We start from the raw sequence: 21,698 nt of genomic DNA, 5'->3' as shown, positions 1-21,698 counted from the left end.
ATGTAACCCCTTCTCTGTACTTTTGTCTTCCTTTTACACATTTTTCTCTTCACTATTACTTATTTGTTCATTACTTTCCTTAAAATTCTGCCTGCCAGGGAAATTGGGCAGGTAGTCCCGGGTCATTCTCCACCTGTGTTTATATCCCTATTGACTCTACCTCTTCTTGGTTAAGAGCCAATCTATCCCACAAACTACTCTGATTTTAGTACGACTTAATCAACTTGAATTGTGACCACACTGGTCGCGCTCTGTGGTTTGCACAGTGCTTTTAACATGGTTCTCTTAAATAGGCCCTGACAAAGGTAATTTGTATATCTGGACCCACAAAATGGAGGCCACCCCAGTAGCACATCACATGTCACAAATCTAAACCCAAGTCGGCCTGCATTTAAGGGAAACATTTCACTGTCAGGGAAACCTACCACCCACCAATTGCAATCCTCCAACTCAGCTCTAGCTAGCTTAACTTACCCTAGAAAATAGGCCCTGCTAGCCCTATATATAAGGAAATCCGTGGCCTTCTCGTCAGTCATGACTTGCATCCTTGTTGCTGCTTCTAACACTCTATGATTGCTCTTGCCCGAGATCTCTCGAGAAGAATGCCCCGCTGGTTGTGAAGCAATAGACTCCTCTAATCGGTGGTGCATTGTCTTCCCTTGAATAAAGGGTATCAGACTTGTTATTAAATCTCACTGCTTTTGTCATTTGACAACCTTCACAGCAATCCTGTGAAGTAGGGATTTTCCACCTCATTCTCAGGTAAGGCAGCTAAAGCTCAAGCAAGTTCAGACCTTGCTCTTGGCCTTGGTCGTGCAGCTGGCCCACTGTACCCAGGCACCTGCCTCAACTAGGGTATGTTTACAGGTGCACAAAGCTTATCCTCTGTTCCTGGGAAGCCTGTAAACCAGCAGTTAAGCTGTGATATCATAATATCAAAAAATCGTAATTCAAGAGAGAATTGTACGCCTCTGAAAAAAATATGAGCAGAGTACTATTATCATTTCTGAGTAGGGAGAGATTCCTTTTAATGGAGGGAACATGTGGAGTGGTTGGTTAAAGTCATGGTCCTTGGTACCAGAGGGTCCTGGACTGAATCAGCTTCAGTATTTGCTGGCTGTTGACATGGGACAGATTATTTAACCTCTGTAAGTTTTAGATTCCTCAAAACTAGGTTTATTATACTTACCGCATTTCCATGGGGATTAAATGAAGTAGTTCCATGCAACTCCCTGGGCCGAGCACAGAGCGAGGACTCAATAAATGGTGGCAATTATTGGAATACTCTCTGCATGCTTAGGATTTTGACAGCTCAAGATGGGGCAGATGATGACATTTCTTTCTTTTCTTTTCTTTTCTTTTTTTTTTCTAAGTGTGATGGAAGGAATTTTAAGAAGGGGTAAGCAGGTTGTATTTACATTTTATATAAATCACTTTCTGACATTTTCTGCTTCATAGTCCTAAAATTGCACTGTGTGGTATGAGTCCCTTGAAAAGAAGGTAATTACCAAGATAGTTCACCATTTGACCAGAACTTTACAAAGCACTCTCAGCCCTTCTCTACAATAGTTTAGATAGTGTTGTCTCCTATTCATAGAGGAGAAAATAGGAGGCCAAGAGGTAAAATAACTTGGTTTTGGTCCCATCTAGCCAGACCAGATTCCTTCCTTTTTCTGATTCTTGCTCAAGATTTCTTTCCTTGAGACCATTCTATGTCTATGTCTCTTACTTTGCCTAGCACTTAACAGTGCTTTAAGCACATTATACATTTTAATTCAATTCACCTGTACTGCATGTCTTTGAAGTAGGTACTTTCATTATCCTACAGATAAAGGAATTGAGGACAGAGAAGGTAAGTAACTTGGCCAAGGTTTCACAACGTGTGCTGGACCTCTGCTTGGTACTGTTCCCGTGAAATTGTGCATCTCCTGGTTGTGTGCTCTGTGACCTCCAGTTTCTCTTCTGTGATCCTTCTACCTTATTCCAATAAGAATAGAACGAGCCTGAGGTGAACAGGTCATCAGTAGGTGTTTGCAACACCAGGCAGCTTACCTCAGCAAAGAGACAAGGGCAGTGAGTATCTGAGTTGCTCTGTTGCCCACCTTCGGGGCTCCCTTTGACCTCGACTTGGTTGAGATGCCACACAAGTAAAGGTCCTGGGGCGGCTAGAGTGGGGAGAACATGGGATTCGAAATAAACAGACTGGGCTGAAGACCAGTGCAGCCATGGGCACTTGCTCTTCTGGAACCTTAAACAAATCATTGACATTTTGAGGGGCGTCATAATTGTTACGTCTGAAAAAATACTGGGAGTAATATGAGCACTTGTTTCTACCTGCCTCACACATTGTTCTCAGGATAAAATAAAGCAGTGCATGAATATGCAATGCAAAGACATATAAATATGAAGCAAATTATTTTTAATATCAAATAAAATCCTGATTTGTCTCCTTGTCTAGCGTGACTAGTGGAAATAATTTGTTTCTATAACTGAACCAGATTAGGTTGCTGGACACCAACTTTCTTTTAACCCACCTTGGTTTTTTTAATCCATTGAGTTATTCTCACTCCCACCTAAGTAGACTTTTAATGATTGCATCACAGTCCTTGTCTTAGGAGAGAATCTGAACTCACAGGTCTTGCCAGCTTAACACCTTTGTCCAAAGAACAAAGAGGAGACACTCTCCTGGTTTGTAGCGTTAATTGATAACTATAGTCAATGTCACTTCCTCACCAGGTTAGGAGAGAGGACGAGGTCACATTTATTTTGTTATTCAAATGAAATTAACTGTATTTCATCCAATTTCCTCTTTCCCTTTGGGGTTCCATGAAAAAAACCAAGACCCCTAGGAACTTGCTCAGTCCAAAGAGCTTAGTCTCTATAGAGACATCACTTTACAAAGGAAGCAATTAGAACATCTGGTCCAATTGCAGAAGAGCCCCTTCTCTGCTGCCGTTGCTGCCATCAACAGCAAGCCCCACAGTTTCGGAGCTGATGTCCTGCCTGTAGACGGGTTGCTCTGTCAAGATTGTCATGGGGTCACTGGTGGTTTCTCAGCACAAGGATCAGGGAAGGGAGGGGGACAGCTTGCCCAAGGAGGCCAAAGCTTCCAGGGTTGAAGCCCAGTGCAGGCAGCAATCACCCCCCCAGCCCTGCCCTGGGCATGCAGCAGTTCCAGAGTGACCCTCAGAAGGGAATTGAGCCTTGACCGCTTCGGGGCCTAGGGACAGTCCTCCTCTCCAGCGATCCTGATCCTAGAGTTGGGTCACCAGTTTTGGACTCTCCTTTCCTCCTCAGGGGTCCTTTTGGTTCTCCTGCAGGGTTGGATTGTTGGATTCACCTTAGTGCAGGGTTCATCAAACTACAGCCCATGGGGCCACATCCAGCCTGCTACTGTTTTTGTAAATAAAGTTTAATTGGAACACAGCCGTGCTCATTTGTTTACATAGCTTCTATGGCTGCTTTCACACAGCGGAGTTGAGGACCTGTGGTGACACCCTGTGGCCTACAGAGCCTACCGGGCCCTTTATGGGAAAAATGTGTTCACACACCCGTGACCGTCCAGAATGTTAGAGGGACATTGATTATCTAAGTAAAATGTTCTTGGTCCTGTTTATTTTTCTCCTATAAGGTTCTGGAGTCAAATAAATGGATGGATGTAAATGAATGCATGTGTGAGGGGTAGCGCCAATCATCAAAGCAACTACACGCCAGGTTCTTGTCAAACTACCACCAACGATTCTTTCATACTCTTTCCCCAGAGCAATGATTTGTTTCCCCTAGAACAAAGAAGATGAGTTCTGAGTTGATTTGATAGCCTCACTTCCAGAAATAGAAATAGGTAGCAAGTTTTAAATAGAGCACAGTCTGATTCATCAGTATCCCAAACACACTCCCAAGGATGAGGAAGTGCTATCATAGGGAACAGCCAATGGCTTCTCAAAATATGTAAGTGCTAGTACTCGTAGTACTAGTAGTTATTTCAGGTGACTTTTGGACCGTCAAAAGATAAAGAGACAGGAAATCAATCTTTTTTGAAAGATTTTTGTGAACGGTAATTTTTATATTGAAAACCATCCATGAGGAAAGCGCTAGAGTCATGTTGACCCAACTAATTAAAAATGAGAAGATTCACAATGTAGTTTGGCTTTTCCTCTCTCTCTCTCCAAGAGCCTTGTTGTACAACAGCCTGAGCTAAACATGCTGTGTCAATCTTATCTTTTACATTTCCTGGGTGTTTTCTTCTGAGATCCTGCAACAACCCTGTCATTATTTTAAATATTTTTGCCTGTAAATTTCAGAATACTTGATCTGATTTTAATAGGACCCATGTGTGAAATCCTTTATTTTTTTTTCATCTATCGTTCTGATTCTTTCTGCTCTTTAGTACAGCACAGCTTGGTAGCACTAGGTACGTCTTGTTGAAAGTATGTCCATAAATATGTCCCTTGCAGCATGGAACAGCTTGTTAAATTGGCAGTCCTCAGCAGTTTGCCTAGAAAAGTTTGCCTCACTTGCGATAGTCCAAATGTAGGGCAGAACACAGCGTAACTTTTTATCTAATTTTACCAATTGACATATTCTTCAAATTTTTAACTACCTCGTGTCTTTTCCGTATAGTGCCAACACCTGACTTTAAAGTGGCTAAATGTTCTCACAATTGTCAAATGTGGATGGGGAAATTAGCTTTTATTACTGGAAATTAATTTGGGGGGAAAGTAAAGAAAACAATACTATCATTTAAAACAGAATGCTGAATCCACTGTGGGAAATGCATCCTGATAGGCTGAGGCCACCGATTTCTATTCCTGAGGTGGGATTGGTGCTGTTCTTCATTATGGCAAGGGTGGGGGTTGCTAATTTTAATCTTTCACGTTTTGTCGATACACTTCAGTGATATACAATACTTAATGATACCCCATTATTGATATCGATATACTCTAGTATTTTATTGATACACTCCAGTTTTCATCTCTCTCTGGTTAGGATCCTGTTAGAACTCAGAGTGACAGATATAGAAGGACTTTCAATCCATACTTTCATGTCACAAGGATGAGTCTTCAATGCTGCAGCCCTTTGCCCTCACTCTGTGGGAGGAGGCCAGGTTCTCTCCCTCCCTGGGCCTATAGACTACGGGCAGGCAGCACCATTTACGTTTTCAGGCCTCAGAACACCGGAAAAGCCTCCGTTGTCAGCCTGTAATTACACTATTTAAAATTTGCCAAACCTTTTCCTTGGGGGAAACAGCACAACAAGACAAGACAAAACAAAACACGTATCTGAATATGGCATTGATGAAGGGACTTGGGGCTTAGGAGAGAGCACAGCACGATGGCTGTGCTCAGTGACCCTATTTTGGTGGCCACACCCTCCAGATGGCTCTAAATGCTTTTGGGTAAGTGGCCTGAAGAGAATGCATTTTCCATGCTTAGTCCCTGTCTATAGATTTTATCACTCAGTAGACGATTTGCCTATTTATGAAGAACCGATTAGAAAATATTATTTTTGGAGCAGTTCTTGAAGAGAGCCTTCTTAGAAATACAAAGTAGACTTTTTGGAAATGACACCCACCTTTCCACCTTCTTCTTAAACATGCTTTCCCAGCTGCAGGTGTCAGGACCACTGCATTTAGATCATTTTAGTTTTACTGAAATTATGTGAGACACATAACCACCTCTGATTTTCAGGGGTGAGCATTTGCATTCCACACCTCTCTCAAGGTTAAGGGACAGAATCTGAAGCTCTGTCTCAGTACTTCTCAAAAGTGGGGGTTTGAGTCCCACCTATTTCAGAACCATCTTGGGTAGATGTTATAGGTGCACATTACTGGGATTTGCTTTTATTCGCTGGATCAGAGCTGCTAAGGTACTCCGTAGGTCATTTTGACACACATGAAAAATCTGACACCATCACATCTATTGTCTTGTACATAGTTGGTGTTCAATACATTTTTTGTGAAATGAATAAAAATGTTCCAAGGAAATTTAAAAAACTATTCAAATAGAGTACTTTTAAAAAAATTAAATGTCTTTCAGGCTTTAGGTTGATTTAACCATGTTAAAACTGTGACCAAAGACATTCTAAATTGTGGAACTGTGGTTGATAATTGAAAGAGCAAATCTCCTGGCATCTTGAAGAATATTTTCTAATATTCTTGGAGGGGTCTGTAAAGCACATTTAAAATATCTATCCTGGATCACTCTACTTTTTTTTTTAATTAGAAAAATTTAATTATTACCAAAAGCTATTTGCTAGAATTGTATAAAAAATGTTTACAGATGCCTTAGGAAGAAAACAGCAGAATGTGGAACTAATTGTGTTGATTCAAGATAATTATGAAACACAAATGACCATTACTTACAACAAGTCCCCTGACAACTAGGGGTTGACTCCAGGGATCAGGCTCAAATGAAGGAAAAAAAATAATAATAAAAGAATGGTCATATATTTATGTGGTAATAATCAAACTAGAAAATGTGCTCTATTCCCAAGTTATTAAAGGTCTTTAGTGACATTTCAGGATTTCAATTCCACAAGCCGTATTTTTACTAAAGCTTCCCCCACCCCCTAATTTCAAAGAAGGATCTTGTTTTTAAAAATCTTGAATTTCTATCACATTGACTCTTGGGAATAAGAGATGAATGGATTCCATTTCCTGACTTTCCTTTATGGTGGAAAGTGACATATTTGGGTATGAACTGTTTTCATTCTTTTCCATCTTAGATGGTCAGTGAGATTTCATGCCAGGATTGCAAGTAGAAGCCTAGAAGAGACCTTCTGTATGCTACAAGATATCTTGGCACAAAAGACCTGAGCAACTCTAATGTAATTTAGATGATCATCAGGGTATTTGCAGGCTATCCCCAACCTACATGGATCTCTTGTTCTATTGTGATTTGATCATGCTCTATTTAGACTAAAAGATAGAATTAAAAACATAGAAAAGGCCAGAAACTTCTAGCGGGAATCACCACCGATAAGAAATGTTAGGGGGCCAAACACAATTTTGGACAGTAACATCTGGAAGAGAGAATCTAACACCTTTGTGGGAAAATAGTTAGGCTTCAATTTCACATTACTAAACTGAGAGAGAAGCTGTAAATCAACATATAAGTCCCCAGACCAACCCTGTCTAATAGAAATAGAAGGTGAGCCACAGATGTAATTTAAAACTTACTACTAGCTACTTCAAAAAAAGCGGAGAGAAACAGGTGAAAGTAATTTAATAACATGTTTTATTTAACCCATTATTTCCAGAACATCATTTTAACATTTAATGAATATAAAAATTATTAAGATATTTGACATTCTTTTATCAGACTAGGTCTCCACATCTCAATGTGAATTAGCCATATTTCAAAGGTTCAATGGCCGCATGTGGGTAGTGGCTGCCATATTGGACAATTTAGCCCCGGGCTGTGAATCCTCCATCCGCATATGAGTTCTCTAAGAGGGACTCTTTTGAAGGATGAATTATTTCAAAGGCTGTAAAATGTTGTCATTTCTATGTGATCTTGAGACTTGAAACTATAAGTATATGTGGGTGAATGGCTAGAAGGAGTGAGAGTGGGGAAGTCTGCTTTCCGTTCCTATATGTGAAGGCTACTCTTGGGTTTGCCCAGGCTGCAGAGGCTGAGCTTCTCCAGAACTATCACTTGTCCGGTTGCTGCATTTACTAGGTCAGGCTGTCAGACACTGCAGTTTGCAATGTGCTATGGCTCTGCTGGATGACTGGACTATTTTAAGATGTCTTTACTCTCTGCTGGTGGCTGTCTCACTCCAGCTTGCTATCTAGCGGCTGCTTATGCCTCTTCTGCCAAAGATGCTGAGCCAGTAGACCGGTCCCATTCTAGGCTCTCACTGTTGGCTGGTAACTGTCTGACAGACATCTCAAGGAGCCAGATGTGATGTTCACGGCGAATGTAAGTCTTATAGGCAGGGTGAAGGTTGAGCAACACCACAACTCAGTGTTTACACTTAATCTCTATCTGGAGTGTGCCACATCAATAATATATTATTGCCCTAGAAACTTACCAGCTTTCTTGGACTGTTTTAGTTTATTTCTGGATTCCACATTCAAAAAGTTGTTAATTATATATCTTAGTTCATGACACCGTATCATTAGTTTGCATCAGCTTCTCTCAACCAACTGGCTGATTCACTTATATGTCATCTGTCTATCTCTCTATCATTTATCCATCCATCTTTTTATCAATCTATCTCATTTAATTCCCAGTTCTCGATTTCTCACTGCCACTCTTGTTCTTCCTCCTATCACAAGCAGTCATATTAATGTGTTTGGTGATATCTTTTTGTTTTCATGTATTTTTATAAGACATTTGTTCCTGCATTCTAGTTTATACAAATATCATTGTTAGATCATTCTATTTTCTTTTTATCATTATGGCCTATTGTTTCTAAGACCTATCCATATAGCTGTGTAAACATCCAGCTATTTGTTTCTAATTGCTGCAGAATACTTTATAATTGGCATCTACTATGTTTTACCTGTCCACCAGTGATAAACTCCATGATTGCCTCCCACCACTACCGACAACACTGTGATAAATATCATGGAAGATGCCCTCCACTGTATGAGAATATTTTTGAGAATTGTACCCAAAGAAGAGTACTATTTGCCATAGGGAACATTTAATTTACCTAAGTACCACTACCAAGTTGTTTCCAGAAGATTTGTACCAGTCTACACTTAAGCCAGCAGGCATATGAAGGTTTTGATACATCCATATGCCCAAGAACAATGGCATTATTCAGTTTTGCAATTTTAATCAATCTAATGAATTTCTTGAACTTTTTAATGCTATTTTGTTGAAGTGTATGGTAAAACATAAAATTGGGAATCAAAACTAGGTGATAAAATCTAGTTTTCTGTTCCTTTTGAAAACGTTTGACTACATGCTGGTTGCTACAGGACTAGAGGCAATAAAGTCACTTCCAATACTATGTTTAATAAAAGTGGGGAGAGTGGACATCCTTGTTTTGTTCCTGATCTTAGAGGAAAAGCTTTAAGCTTTTCATCGTTGAGTATGATATTAGCTGTGGGTTTGTCATAAATGGGCTTTATTATGTTGAGGTACATTTTCTCTATACCCACTTTGTTGAGAGTATTTTTTTTTTAAGATTTTATTTATTTATTTGACAGAAAGAGACACAGTGAGAAAGGGAACACAAGCAGGGGGGGTGGGGGAGGGAGAAGAAGGCTTCCCGTGGAGCAGGGAGCCCGTTGCAGGGCTCAATCCCAGGACCCTGGGATCATGACCTGAGCTGAAGGTAGATGCTTATGAACTGAGCCACCCAGGTGCCCCAAGAGTTTTTAATCATAAATAGATACTGAATTTTGTCAAATGTTTTTTTTTCTGCATCTATTGAGATGATCATATGATTTTAATCTTTCCTTTTGTTAATGTGGTGTATCATGCTGATTGATTTGCAAATGTCGAACCATCCTTGGATCCCTGAATTAAGTTCCACTTGATCATGCCATATAATCATTTTAATGTATTGTTGAATTCAGTTTGCTAATATTTTGTTAAGGATTTTTGCATCTGGGTTCATCAGGGATATTGGCCTGTAATTTTTGTGGTGTTTTTGTCTGGTTTTGGTATCAGGGTAATGCTGGTCTCATAAAATGAGTTTGGAAGTTTTCCCTCCTCATCCGTTTTTTTGGCAGATTTTGAAAAGGGTAGGTTTTAAATCTTTGAACGTTTGGTAGAATTCACTAGTCTGATCCTGGACTTTTGTTTGTCGAGAGGCTTTTGATTACCAGTTCAATATTCTTACTAGTAATCAGCCTATTCAATTTTTTTTTATTTCTTCCTCACTCGGTGTTAGGAGATTGTGTTTTTAGGAATTTGTCCATTTCTTTTAGATTGTCCAATTTGTTGGCATATAATTGTTTGCTTATGATTCTTTGTATTTTTGTGATATCAATTGTAATTTCTCCTCTTTCATTTTGATTTTGTTTATTTGAGCCCTCTGTCTTTTTTTCTTGGTGAGTCTATCTAAAGGTTTGTCAGTTTAGTTTACCTTTTCAAAGAACCAGCTTTTCGTTTCATTGATCTTTTCTTATTGTCTTTTTAGTCCCTTTATTTCCATTCTGATTTTTTATCATTTCCTTCCTTCTACCAACTTTGGACTTCACTTATTCTTCTTTTTCTAATGCCTTTAGGTGTAAATTTAGATTATTTTAGATTTCTCTTATTTCTTGAGCTAAGCTTTTACTGCTATGAACTTCCCTCTTAGAACCACTTTTGCTATATCCCATAGGTTTTGGTATGTCATATTTCTATTTTCACTTGTTTCTAAATATTTTTAAATTTCTCCTTTAATTTCTTTGATGACCCGGTGACTGTGCAATAGCATGTTGTTTAATCCTCAGGTTTTTGTGTTTTTTCCAGTTTTCTTCTTTCCCCATTTAGGTCTGTTAATATTTGCTTTATATATTTTGATGCTCCTATGTTGGGTGCATATATATTTATAAATATTGTACCTTCTTGCTAGATTGATGCCTTTATCATTAAGTAATGCCATTCTTTGTCTTGTATTATAGTCTTAGTTTTAAAGTTTATTTTGTCCGATATAAGTATAGTTACATTAGTTTTCATTTCCTTTGCATGGAGTATATTTTTCCATCCTTTCACTTTCCACCTGTGTGTGTCTTTGGATCTGAAGTGAGTCTCTTGTAGGCAGTTTACAGGTGAGTCTTTTTTTTTATGCATTCAGCCATAGCCTTTGACTGGAGAATTTAGTCCATTTACATTTAAAGTAGTGATAGGTATGTGCTTACTGACATTTTAGAAATTGTTTTCTGGCTGTTTTTGTAGTTCCTTTCTGTTCCTGTCTTCTTTTTCTTTCATCCCTTGTGGTATGATGAGTTTCTCCAGTGTTATATTTACATTTCTTTCTCATTTTCTTTTGTGTATTTACTGTAAGTTTTCGATTTGTGGTAACTGTGAAGTTCACATATAACATCCTATGTATATAACAGTCTATTTAGGTTGATAGCAACTTAAATTTGAACACATTCCAAAAATCTACATTTTTACTCCCCCCTCATATTTTGTTTTTGATGTCACATTTTACCTCTTAATCAACAGCCTGGTTTGTTCTTGATATGTTCCTGTTGCTGAGGGTGTGCCAAGACCTGTCAGTGTTCCAAGGGGAGGAATCCCATTTAGCACCTAGTTTCAGGCTGATGAGAAGCCAGACCCTTAGGCAGCAGCTTTTAAAATATGCAAATATATACAGTCCTGGGGATCAAATTGTAAACCCTGTTGGCCTCCTGACCAGGAGATCTGGAGGTTACCCCTGGGTGACTGTTGCAAAAACTGGGGCTCCAGATGTGTGTGTAAGCTCCTTTCTGGGAGGAATTGGCCAAGGGAGTGTGCCAAGATGGTGTCACTTTATTCACATTCCCTAGGAGTGCCTCCATAGCTTCTAGATGTGTGGGAAAACTGAATCCTGCCTCTTAGGCTGAAGGTACAGGATAAATAAATAGGTCTTTTCACAGGAAGATTGAGGTTGTGTTTCAGTCTGCTGTCTATGCAGTGCCCTGGGAGTGGTGGCCTGCCAAGACTATCTTTCTGATTGTTAAAATCTCTTGGAGCTCAGAAACTCCAGCCCCCTTGGCCACCTGGGCCAGGCAAACAATAACATCTCCTGTGTGGTTTATGTGGACCTGCTGGCTTTAGTAGGGCAGCTGAAAAGTGCAGGGGTGGGACACACTCGCTAGCTTCAGAAAAGGCCATGGGAAAATGTCTTGACTGGCTGGCCTGGGGGCTTCAGCAATGCTGCAGGAGAGTGCCTTGACTGTGGGTGTATGCTTGCCTCAGGACAGAGCCTGAAGAATGCCATGACGGATCCTGTTTGCCAGCCCCAGCCAGGATGCAGGGTAAGTGTTGCAACTGCCCATGCTCACTGACTTTGGTAAGGGACTGGGAGAATGCTATGATCCCTGGTGTTCACTTGCCCTAGGCCGGGAGCAGGGCACCACTGCAACTGCCTCCGCTCTCTGGCCTTGGCAAGGCATCAAGACACTGTCACAACCACTCACCCTTCCTGACTCAGCGAGGCTCTGGGAGGGTGCTGGGCATGAATACACCACCAGCACTAGTAGGGTAGGTGGAGAGCACACAAATGGCATCCGCCAGTGCTTCCATCTCTGGAGAGTGCTCCAACTGTCCCCTGCCCCTGCAGCAGATTGCTGCAGACCCAAAAATGAGTCTCCTTTACATACAGTTGAGGCATTTTTCAAGTCAGTGCTTTTTCACCAGATCCTAGGGCTAGTGAGACTGCCCACGAGCATTTTAATAAGAGAATCTCAGTTTCTTAGAGCACTTTGGGTGTCTTGGACATCAGCCCCATTGATTTTCTAAGCCAGACATTCTGGGGGCTTATTTCTCTGGTGTCGATCCCTAGGTTCTGGTGCCAGATTCGTGGGAGCAAACCCTCATTTCTCTGGGATAAGTGCCAGACTTGTGAGATCCCTCTTTACTCTGTATGGAGGCAGAGGGGTGGGATTTTTGGTGAGACTTTGTCTCTACCTCTCCTACTCAGGTCAATGTAGTCCTTTTGTCCTTTGTTGTGGAGAAGCAGTTCAACTAGTTTTCAGAGGGAAATGATCAGTATGTAGCTGTAGATTTGATGTGTCCATGGGAGGAAGTGAGTTCAGAATCTTCTCACTGCCATCTTCAATCCCACCTCCCATTCATCATTTTAAATAGCTTCCTTATGTCCATGCACTTAACAAACTTTCAGTAAACATTTGTTGAGTGAATAAATGATTAAATGAACAGCAAAAGAGAGGGCTATATTAATTTGCATGCCATGTAAAGGCAAAAGAATATGTCTGTTATTCTGTAATATGAGTAACAGTGATTATGAGAAGGTGAGAACAGGATCTAAAGACAGTAAATTAGAGGATCTGTAGAAAATGAAAAAAATACATATAGCACAATTAACACACATATTCTCTTAGATATTTATGCATAATTAGGTTCATTATAAAATAATTTCAGAAATGATTTTACATAGTTAGTAAACACTATTCTTTGGAGTTTTAAGAAAGCCTTTACTATCTGAACAAAAGCACCAGGTCATTCTATAATTTGTTACCAGTATGGGATTCATCTTCATGCACTCACTCCTCAACTGCACAATTCATTGACAGAGGTGGCTGAAAACTATTCTCAGTCTTCCAGTCCATTCTTTAACCCCTTACAAGAGAGTTTGCAGAAAATTCTAAACCTCGCCTTCCGACTTTGGGTCTGTCTCAGTCTAGAAGCTGTAATGGGGTGTATGGTCCTCAAAGCCTGAGCATCGGTTGTGCTCTTCAAAATCAGGCATTAGCTCATAACCAGCTTAGGGTGCTGGGGAAAATTTCACAGTTAAAGGTAGATTGGTTAAAGCTAATAAGAGTCTAAATATCCATGGGGATCACAAATAATGTAGCAAGTCAAATTACAGAAGTCATTACCACTGAGTATTCAGGAAGAAAGTTAGAGCTAAACACATGGGCCAGAGATATGAGACATTTACCTCCCTTAGTAAAGACAAAGGACCAAAACTACTCGATGGTACCAGATGTTTGACATTACAGAAAGATGCTGAAGTTAGCAGCACTGAAAGCTTTACTCACAGAGGTTGGCAGATTCTGGGGTGAGAGATACAGTTGGCTGAGGGTGTGGCTAGTTGTGCTGGGCCAGATGCTTCTCGCCGCTTGTCTCACCCCCATATATTTGGGGCAAACCTAGACGTACAGCACCTCCATGCAGGCAAAAATAAAGTCAGGAGAAGGTTCCTCCACCTGCTTCCCTTCATTGTCTGGTTACTGAGCACCCAGTTTCTCCAGGTTTTCCAGTCTTCATTGGAAAAGTTGACAAGCAGTAGAGGCTACACCAGAGCCCAAACAGCAAAGAGCAGAATGAGCTTATCTTGGCTCAACCTCACTTCCCAGACTGCGGCTCTGATTCTGGAGCTACACAGGCTGGGAGGGAGTCTTCCTCTGCCTCATTCCCTCACATCATGAGGAATGAAGGAATAATACGGACTTTCTGCTTTTAAGGGTGAGCCAATACTTTAATTAGATCAGGTCCCTTTGACTCTTGTTAAATTAGTAAATGAAAAAAGTAGTTGAGGGCAAATTAATTGCATGTAGCAGTCTTGCCCTTTGCCCTTCTAGCAGATATTAAGTAAGGCTTTTAGGGGCAGGGGATGATTTTCATAAACAGCTGACCCAAAAAATGTTTCAGGGAAACGAATTGACAGCACATTTCAGGCTACAGACATAATAAACTTCTGATTGGGATGATATGTCTGTATTCCAGTTAAAAGTAGGCAGTCAATATATTGCATTATGTGTTGATGTGTGTATCAATATTACTGATAACATATTACACTTACACATACAAACACATAAATAAGAGTGGGTGGGGGCACGGGTTGGAAACTGTACCCTGTGCATTCTCTATAGCTTCTACAGAGAGATCTTAAGCAGCAAAATCTTGGTGTTGTTTTGTACAGAAATGGAGAAGAATATTTTTTAAAAAGATTTTATTTATTTATTTGACACACACACACACACACACACACACACGCGCGGGGAGGGCCTGGGCGGGGCAGAGGGAGAAGCAAACTCCATGCTGAGCACTGGGCTCCATCCCAGGACCCTGGGATCATGACTTGAGCTGAAGGCAGACGCTTAACTGACTGAGCCCCCCAGGAGCCCCAGAAATGGAGAAGAGTATTCAACCATATTTAAGGAAAAAAAAAGTAGGTGGTCAAATGCCCTTAACAAGGAAGCAGGTAAGCCAATTGGTTCAAAATAATTTTTTTTGTTTACTTTTTATTTTTCTTGGGCAGCAAAAGAATCACCACCATCCCCCTCTAACCACCTCACCCCACTGTCTTACCTTATTGTTCTTTTTAAAATTTGGTGCGTGATGATAAAGCAGCATTAAGGCGCCTCAATTCATTTGACCTAAAACTCCCTGTTATTCTAAATGCAGTAACAGTTTCTAAAGTGTCATCCTCTGGGATTTTAATGAAAGGATGTTCCTTTTCCTGTTTTTTTTTTTTTTTAATTGTGTGATTCCGCAAATATTTAGCCATTGTCAGCTTCTGAGATAGTTTTCCAACTATAAAATAAATATCTGGTTTTTAAACATTTCTGCTTCAGAATGAAATGAGAAGCGAAAGGCAGTATCCATTAATTTATAATTAAACTGGTTGGGAAAAGGGAAGCACATGCTAGGAGATTGGTCCTCGGTGACTGATACGCTCCCTGCTGCAGAACCACTGCTGCAGGATGATTTATTATTTTTCCTAATGTTTCTCATTCTCATTTCAGCTGAGAAGGTCACCCACAAAAGACAGAATCCAGAAAAGAGGTGACACAGTTTGACTTTGGGTGGCTGCCTTTCTTGCCTTTCTTTCACTTAAATTTTAGTATTTACAGCTTACTAGTCTTAAATTTGACACTCAGCAGACATAAACTGTATTCTTGAGAGGATTAAAGGATTATTCACTCACTAGCTTAATCAGATTAATCAGAGATTTTGAACAAGATATCTAATGCCATTCACAAGATGAGACGCGTGATCACTGCCTGCTAGTTGAACTTGGCTTGAGCAGATACACGCTCATGCACACACACATACACTCATGTACACACAAACACATAGACATACGCACACACTGATTTTTATTTTACACATTATGATATTATTATTTAAAAATACTTATTTTTTAAATCATAATCAATTAGCTTCTGAGGCTTACAGAATGACAGAAAGAAAAAAAGAAAAGGTTATGTGCCTGTATGTTTTCTAACGCTATTTTGATTTGAATTACTTTATTCATTATGGGTTGTTTGAAATTATTTTTAGAACTGCCTTTTTATTGTCATATCATTCTTTAAAAGAATCTCTGGAACTTTTTAAGGAAAAATAATTATTTCCATTTTTTTCCATTCATATGAAGTAACCCTTGAAATCTGAATATTACCGAATTAAATTACAGTGCAAGAATAGGAACTATCCTGAAAAACAGGTCTATTGTTTATTATTAATACTAATCTACAATAATAATTATTGTTTTTCCATTCCTATTAGGAGCTTAAATTCTATTCTACATTTATTTTAATAAGCTCCTTTTTCTACAGTAACAGGAGGCAGCAAAGACCCTTTGTACTGCAGACATATTAAACCAGGATTGGGACCAACTGTCCCATTGTAGGAACTCTTATTTTAAAGCAGCCTGAGTTAAGCAGATTTTGTTGGATTTACTTTCATTTGGGTATTATGCTATTTGGGGGATAGACAATGTAATATTGGAAATATTCTCAAAGATGGGAAGAAGCAAAATTAAAATGTGAGCCCTATTCGTCCACTCTATTAATCAAAATCACTTGATCCGGGAAGCCCTGAGGCCCCTGGGAGCAGAATTTAGATGGACCTCCGTATCAGCCTTGTGGTTCAGAAGGCAGTAGATTTTGATGCTTTTGCTTCTCAACTAGAATCTTATTTCTGACAGTTATACAATTATTACAAAATCTTCATTAATCTGTATACTACTCATTAATGTTTGGTGGTGATGCTGTCTTTCATACAGAATACCAATGCCTGATATTTAAGCTTGTATGGTGCTTCAGATGTTTCAAAGTCCTTTCACAGATTACAGCAACCCCATGAAGTAAAAAGGCATTCCAAGACCTATTTTATAGATAGAGAGAGAATAAGTGCTTTATCCAAGGTGAAGTAATAGAATGAGGACCAAGACCCAAATCTTGTGAGTCCAAAATAATGCCACTCTTCTGTTGTACTTTGGCGGTGGGCTACCCCCACCCTGTCCAAAGAATATGTGTGTCTGTGTGTCCATGTGCGTGTGAGATGCAAAACAGCTTAGAAAGTTTATAGGTATGGTTTGTAGCAATGAAATAAAATAAACAAGAGTTCCAACTTAGCAAACACTGGAAACCAAAAGCAACCAATAAAATTGAACAATGAATTTTGGTCAGTTTCCTGGGCTTTTGAGCTGCAATAAGGTTTTACGGCTGCACCACAGCCAAAAGTTAGCAACGGATAAAATCATGAGCTACTATTTCACAGCCTTCGGAGCTCTCGGAGCGCTGGCTAACTTTTATAATGGTTCTGATTTGCCAGGCACGTTACCTCCATGAGCTCCTCTAACCCTGAGGTAGGTTCCTCATTGTCACCTCCTTTTTCAGGTGGAGAAAGCAGAACACGGAGAACTTCAGTGAGGTGCACAAGGTCACAGGGTAACCAAATGGCAGGTGGAGCCTAGAGCTGGATGTAGGACGTCTATTCTTCATCACACCCTGCCCACTTCCCTGCCATCAGATATGCATTTACAGTTCTGGCTGCTTTACAAAATATGATTTCTATGCTGACACCTAATAATCTTCATTATTGCACCGGGTATGTGTTTGCAGCCCCATCTTTTACGAGAAATGGTGACGTTTGTGCTAGTTTCATTTCAGTCGTCGTCTGCTTTCAGGGCTCAGTACAAGCCAGATAACATGCGAGAGGTTTTCTCATTCATCTCAGTGAATCCTCACCTGAGAGATTGGGATTGTTTTTCTCATTGGCAGAGAGAGAATATGCAACTGGGAGAAAGGGAGCAACCTGTCCAAGTGCAAGGCCAAGTAAAAAGGCTGCAGTTCAACCCCAGCCTGATTCCATGGCCTCTTGGCCTCTCCCTGCACCTGAACACGAGGCCATAGCCAGCGGGCAGTGTACTGAGCTTCTGATCCTAGCCTTACTAGAAGTGACATAACCAGAACACAAAATAGAACAGTCCATATTTCAGATTTGCAGGAGTATCTTCTCTCCACGTGGGGGCCAGGACGTCTTCCTCTCTCTTAGCACATTTTGTTAACACTAAGTAATCAAACCCAGTTTCCCTTTCCTTTTCCTGGGCCTTAGTCATCTTTTTTTCACTTTATGAAACCACATTTTTACTTTTAATCAAATACACCATATTATTTCTGATTATCTTACTTCCTTTTGGAGAGGGTGAACTGTACTTGGTGATTTGGTTTTCAATGTGCATCTCTATAAATGGCTTTTTTTTAACTTTTTTATTGTTATGTTAATCACCATATATTACATCATTAGTTTTTGATGTAGTGTTCCATGATTCATTGTTTGTGCATAACACCCAGTGCTCCATGCAGAACGTGCCCTCTTTAATACCCATCACCAGGCTAACCCATCCCCCCACCCCCCTCCCCTCTAGAACCCTCAGTTTGTTTTTCAGAGTCCATCGTCTCTCATGGTTCGTCTCCCCCTCTGACTTACTCCCCTTCATCTTCCCCTCCTGCTATTTTCTTCTTTTTCTTTTTTCTCTTAACATATGCCAAAAGTACAGAACAGTGTGATGTTACAAAGATCAAGATCATCTGTTTAACTAGGTAGAGCTAATTCCACACTTATTCCTATCTATGCTGGGTAGAAAAATGATAAACACTGGGGACAATGATGATATTTTAAAAAAATCCATGTGCTTAGATATTTGAGGCTATGTTCAGGGACCAGGAATTATTTTAGATAGGCATGACTAGTTTTTTCTTGTTCATGTTTTTAACTACCATTTGCAAACTATCTCAAGTATAGTGAGCACACAAGCCTATCAAATCCACACATTTCCTGCACACACCCTCATTCTCAGAGAGCATTATGGGCACACATTTCCTAATGCCCCAAAGTGGAAAAAAAAAGCTGGTTTAAGAATAGGAGTGTATCATAAACCTCTCCTCTGAAAAAACATTTGCATTGGATTAAAACCACACTAAATTTCTTCCTCTAAAAATATTTGGTAGTGACTTTATGATGTTAAGAGCAGTTATTTCACAGAAAATGTAAATAAAGCAGTACCATCATGGAAGTTGATGGGTTTATAAATGATGGGCTTACAAAAATGAAATTGGTTTGTTTGATAATTATCTTCTATTCAAATATATACTGGAAGGGTCCCTGATTCGTCACCTAAACATGTGAAATAACTTTTGGACTTGGTTTAGGAAGTGATTTGGATTCAATTACTTTTTGAGGAGACGTGGATGTGTAAGCAGCTTGGGGTGTGTGTGTGTGTGTGTGTGTGCACGCTTTCACTCTCCAGTGGGATTTCTCAGTCATTTTTTTTTTTTTTTACACTTACTCTGTTGTAGTTTATCCTGAATTCCCACCAAAGGCTGATACTTCTGGAAGAGCCAGGTCCTTGAGAAATGCTGTGTAGGAGATGGTCTCAACTTAGCATTTCACGGAGAAATCCTATGCCATTTTAACCTAAACAAACGAGATTATGTGACTGTCTTAGTGGGCTCTGGGATCACTTAGATTTAGTGTCTGAGCAAAGATATTGGATTTCAGTAATTGCAACCATTGGGTTAACATGGCAGCTATTTGAAATGAATGACCCATGTAGGTGAGACTTCAAGGTTATGGGTCACTGGAAACCTTTCCCTGGTTTCTGCATACAGCTGCTCACTGGTGGAGGCTTTCCCACAGAGCTGGGGTCTCCCAGTGGCAAAGGCTAAGCCCCACTCTCTTTCCTTCACTCTTCTCTGTGTGTGCGTGTGTGTGTGTGTGTGTGAGAGAGAGAGAGAGAGAGAGAGGGAGAGAAAGGGAGGGAGAAAGAGAGAGTGGGGGTTGAGCGGGAGAGAGCGAGCACACGAGAAGAGACTTCTCAGCTTGAGTGTATTTTTTATGGAAAAAGCAGTGCAGACAGAAGATGTGGGCTTCTTACTGAATCTGCCTATAAACATTTATTTTATTTATTTATTTATCACAAGCCTGCTGCTGCTGGAGTTCTGGACATGTCCTACATCCGGACCTCGGTGGAGTATTTATATGCAAAAACCAAAATCTACCTTTAAGAAGTCTGTGCTTTACTATATGTAAGTTATACCTATAAAAATGAAAAAGTTGAGGATCACTTCGTTTACAACTAATGTGTACTTACTTTGTCAGTATTTATTTTTGCACGTGTTTCAGTTCCACTTCAGTTTCTTTTGGACCCTCTTGGAATCCCTAACAGTCAGTGACAGTGGTGGTTTGAGAGAAGACACACATTTTGACCAGCTGTCACTTGGATCTCTGAGCTGAGCTCGCTCCGCTCTCCAGACGCGCCCCCAGCCTCCCACGTTCTATCTCTTTCCCCGTGGAGAGGTTACTAAAAGGACTTTTTCTAGAGTTCCACTGTACTTGGGGTTTTCCATTCTTGCTCAGTCACCAGCATTGACATCCCCTATGTTTGGCTCACAGGTGGTCCCCTTACTGGGATTATTGTAGAAAAACCACGTAGAATTTTAAAATTTGTCAAATGAACCCCGACTCCTTAAATGGAACCAAATGAAGCCAGTGCAGTGGAAGCCATGAGCCCAATAACAGAAAATAGGATCATGTCTCTTGATTTCCAAGTGGCAGGCCCTCCTGACCTCTTAAAAAAAAAAAAAATCAACACATGAATGATGCATTTGCAAACAAACTTGTTTTTACCTTGTGCTGACAGTCAGGCCAGTGGGAGGTTAGAGAAAAGAAAGGAAGGCAAGGCAAGGGGGGATTGCTTTGCCTTCTGGTCTTGGTTTTCCTGGCCTTGGCTGATGGAATTATTGTTTATTTTTTTAATTTTCAGAGGTAGGCTGATGACAGCTGAAGAAGACTGTATTTGCTGAGGAGCAGCATGATGGTAGAGAGGAGCAGAGCTCCTGAGGGAGACCTAATGGTTCCTCTCCTTCCTGCACGGAGATAAAGACTTATAATAAGCGTGCATGTTCACCATCTGGCTCTGTGCATGTGGTCCTTATGGAGGGGAAAGCAGCGCAATCTGTAAATGATCAGGAGCCACGGCGCTCTCTCCAGAGAATCCACGATGCAATCAAGGTGACAGATGGCATGGCCACTGCTGTGGCCTCATGGAGAAGATCAAAATCACCTTCAATAAACTCTGACTGAAATGGGCATGAGCACCTCAAAAAAGTCAGTTTGTCAGTCAAACTGCGGCAGCAGGCTGCATTGGGGAAACATAGCGGCCAGCTCTCTGTTTTCAATCGTTTCCGTCTGACTGGGCCTGAACTATGATCTTTCTCAAATTGTCCTTTCTGTTTAGCTGAAGCAGGCCAGCAAATTGCCAGATTCATTGCTTTATTGAAGAAAATTGAAAACACGATGTCCTCAATTCCGGGGACGCGCGGCTGGCAGGTGCTGGGACACCCAAGCGCTGAGAGTGGGTCCCTGTGTCTTCGGCCCAAGTTTGCTCAACTTTAGGCAGATTTTTGGATATGAAAATAAAATGCAAATGTGTGCCTGGCCTGAAAAGATCAGCTGGCAACGGATATGTAAAGGGTATTAGGTGTCCAATAAATGTGTGTTGAATAAACACATGCTTGAAAAGAGGAGGGAGGAAGAAAGGAAGGAAGGAAGGAAGGAAGGAAGGAAGGAAGGAAGGAAGGAAGGAAGGAAGGAAGGAAGGAAGGAAGGAAGGAAAGAAACGAAGTCTCAGAAGTCTCGATGTCGTTGGTACCATGTATTTGAACAGCAGGCTGCCTTGATGATGGATTTGGTATCTGTTTCCTTTTCTCTGCATGTTTCTCAAATATAGTTTTCTGTGAACTTGAAGCCGTGGACTTAAGGTCAATGAAATACAGATGTATTATTTTG

The 21,698-nt window shown here is 40.4% G+C and overlaps 1 long non-coding RNA gene across 1 annotated transcript in view; it reads left to right on the top strand.

The window, feature by feature from the left end:
• The window catches only part of LOC141372799 (uncharacterized), a 355,986-nt gene extending 334,513 nt beyond the window's left edge, over positions 1-21,473 (top strand). Inside the window, exons 4-7 of the long non-coding RNA XR_012378222.1 lie at positions 11,853-11,911; positions 17,246-17,456; positions 19,832-19,936; positions 20,674-21,473. This is a non-coding gene — a long non-coding RNA (uncharacterized lncRNA). The remainder of the gene's footprint in view (positions 1-11,852; positions 11,912-17,245; positions 17,457-19,831; positions 19,937-20,673) is intronic.
• Positions 21,474-21,698: the final 225 nt, after the last annotated feature.

Source organism: Callorhinus ursinus, unplaced genomic scaffold (assembly GCF_003265705.2).
Source record: "Callorhinus ursinus isolate GAN/ISIS: 27379988/994484 unplaced genomic scaffold, GSC_fseal_2.0 scaffold5, whole genome shotgun sequence".
Taxonomy (NCBI): Eukaryota; Metazoa; Chordata; class Mammalia; order Carnivora; family Otariidae; genus Callorhinus; species Callorhinus ursinus.
This window is presented reverse-complemented; position numbering and strand designations above follow the sequence as displayed.